This window comes from Morone saxatilis, unplaced genomic scaffold (genome assembly GCF_004916995.1).
Source record: "Morone saxatilis isolate NCDOM2014 unplaced genomic scaffold, NCSU_SB_2.0 Contig11, whole genome shotgun sequence".
Taxonomy (NCBI): domain Eukaryota; kingdom Metazoa; phylum Chordata; class Actinopteri; family Moronidae; genus Morone; species Morone saxatilis.
The window spans coordinates 29483192-29486225 of NW_023339663.1; the positions used below are offsets into that span (position 1 = coordinate 29483192).

A 3034-nucleotide genomic window follows, 5' to 3' on the forward strand; every position below is an offset into this window, starting at 1 on the left:
CCGTCCAACAGCGTGGGAGAAGCAGTGATTTTTAAGGTGGAACTGCTTCATTCAGTGTTTTTAGTGGTTTTAATCAGCGGGTCCATTTGAGCAGGAGACAATGGTGGTGAAGACAACAACTCCGAAGCTACTTCACAATGTTATTAAACTCTTGTTTTCATGTGAAAGACCCCCTATCGGCAGAAAATAAAAAATATGTTTTTAAAGGATAATTACAGCCTAAATTCCCTCCCAACATATTTTAAAAAAGCAACAGAGAAGTAAGGATTGAACTCCTGACTATGCAGTGTGTGAGGCGGAGGTGGTCAGTCTGTGTCAGGGGACATGTGGGAGACTGACCATCTCTCAGTGTAGCATGGTCAACAACAAGCTGTGACAGACCCTTACTGTGTGGGGGCCGGTGTTGAAGCTAAGCTAACTAAATTCTGTAATCCAAGCAGACCCATGCAGCTACGTTTGAGCAGAAAAAGCAGTTTTACATACAGTGTTTTGTTGGACAAGAATGTATTTAATTATTATTATAACAGTGCAAAATCATATTGCGGAGTTCCTCTTTAATGATGGAAAGTGTTCTAACAAACTCCATGCCGCATATAGGGCTTTAAGCAAGAAATAGCCCCAGTTCCACAGAGTACATGTTCACGCAAATCTGATAATGAAAATGGAGTTATTTATTGCGATAAGAGATAATATCATATATAGTCCCATCCCGAGTCTAAAGCTCATCACTTTGCCAACTGCTCTGGGTTGTCTACGTTTTTTGAGATTATAGATAGAGACAGTGTTATTGTCACATTGCTGTCATATTATAATATAGGCCAAAGGCTTATTATTACTCTATAGAATTAAGCAGACCTGTAGATTTTGCATTCTGAACATGCCTCAGATTAATGTTCCATTTGACAGATAGTCTAAATGCCACTGAAAGGAAACAAAAAGCGTCTCTTCCCACCTAGAATGAAACCCTTTATTGTTCCTTGACCCTTTGGAGAGCAACCTGCCCAAGCATAAAGCAGCAGTAATCATTAGGCACTGCTTGGGGGAGCCGAGCACCTGAGAAGGAGGTTTGTGTTTATTCAATATCTTTTTAATTACATTTTGTGGAAAATCATTAAGACTATGCCCTTAAACAGTAATTTAGTTTCATAGTGATAGTCCTGTTGCTCAGCCTCCAGGGCTCTGCTGATTTGGAGCAGCTTGAAAGACTTTGAAGAAAAAGATTTGTTTGCAAAAAGATCAGCTGGATTGACATTTTGATAATTGCCAAATGAGTTTATTTTAATTAGAATTTCAAAATGTATTGTACTCATTCTTCCTCTTTGAAATTACACCTCCCCCACCATGCTCGATACACTCCCTGTTGTACTGTCCGGTAATGCCCCCAAACCCCCTGCAGTTTCTTCATTACCACAGTTTACGGAATATCTCTGGGTTAGAAAGAAATTTGAGTTGCAATAAGAAACTAGGAGAGTGTGTCTTGAAATAAGTGGGGGTGACATAAGCTGCCACTCCATCACCATTTGGGTTAGATATTCTTATAAGCCAATTTATATGAGCGTGATTTTCTTTGATTAGTGTTACACAACCCTTGTTTCATCAGTGTGAATGTGGGCTCTATGGTTGGTTGAAAAGCAGGTCAGCCTAAGTTGCTTTTATAGAAGTGAAGCATGTAAATCTCTTCGTTCTGTCTTTGCTGGACTTCACTTTGTGTCTGACGTGGCTAGTGTTGGCAGAGCACACTGTACATTTATGATGTGTGATTTCCCAAATGGCCCAAGCCACACAATGCATACTTAGACTCATTTAAATCAACAGATGCATAATTTGTTTACCTGTGTTTCTCATTTTGACAAAGAAATAGAGTAGTAGCAACTAATGTAGAGAAACTATGTTAGTTGCATCTTCATCCAATGTGGATCTGGTGATCACTTGCGTTGCAGTTTCACTGTCAGAGTGAACATTTAATGAAAGGTATTATCACTGTTGCTGCTGTTTACGTTCCCCCAGACGCAAATTCAAGAAATGTACTACAGAATTATTACTTTCTGGGTATATAAATAACTATAGGACTGCCACCTAATAGTCGAGTAAAGTCTTAGTTAACTCACTTTTTATTAGTCGGATATTCACAGAAAAACAAGGAGCTGCACGGACTGCAACGTTTCTATGACAACACAGCGCTGCTGCATGTGCTAACTGCTAATAAGTTACTGCTGTTATACTGGGCTGAAAAAAATGAACAAAATGTTCAGGGTCCTTGCTCGTTGTTCTAATTATCATAATCATTACCGCTTTTTCTGTTAGTATTTAACAGGCAGCTGTTCAAATCTATATATTTCAATAATTCAATTAATATAAACATTCAACCATCAGTCGACTGTTGGCTTTATCTACCGACCGCTAGTCGACTAGAAATATCTTTGTGTTTTATTCTAACTGAAATTATTGTATATTCTGTGTGTGGGTGGGTGTATGTGTAGCATGAATGGGCATACAATTCATTGTGCATCCCTGTGTTGATTAAACATCTTACTTTGGATACTTACTTTCTGGTACAGAATGATGGAGCAGTGCTGTTGTTGTTATTTGTGCTGTAGAGCTGGGATATACAATTTTCTTACAGGGTATGTGCTCGTTCCACATCAAACATTACATTTTGTAATGTAACGCTGATCAGTAATATCATAGAAATAAAAAAAGATTTACACCTACCTACAGTAACACCTTAGAAACGTCTGTTTTTGCTAATTCTGAGAATTAAATACCCGACAAGTAAAAGTGGTTCATTACACTGATTAAAATGCAGCATTGCCATAGCATTCAATTCATGTTGTGGAGACGGTAGGCATAGATTTTCTTCAAGAAGCAGATGAAGCAAAGACTCAGACATCATTAAACTTTTTTGTGTCTGTCTGCAGATACACAGTCGGGCCCAAAAGTCGATTGAACCATTTATTTTTTAAATGGTTCCGGTGCTTAAACGGTTCTCGAACCGGTACTTAAAAAAACGAAACCACACACACTTTGTCAAAAA

The 3034-nt window shown here is 38.4% G+C and overlaps 1 protein-coding gene across 1 annotated transcript in view; it reads left to right on the plus strand.

The window, feature by feature from the left end:
• The window catches only part of abhd17c (abhydrolase domain containing 17C, depalmitoylase), a 22775-nt gene that overhangs the window by 1605 nt on the left and 18136 nt on the right, over positions 1–3034 (plus strand). The window lies entirely within an intron of this gene.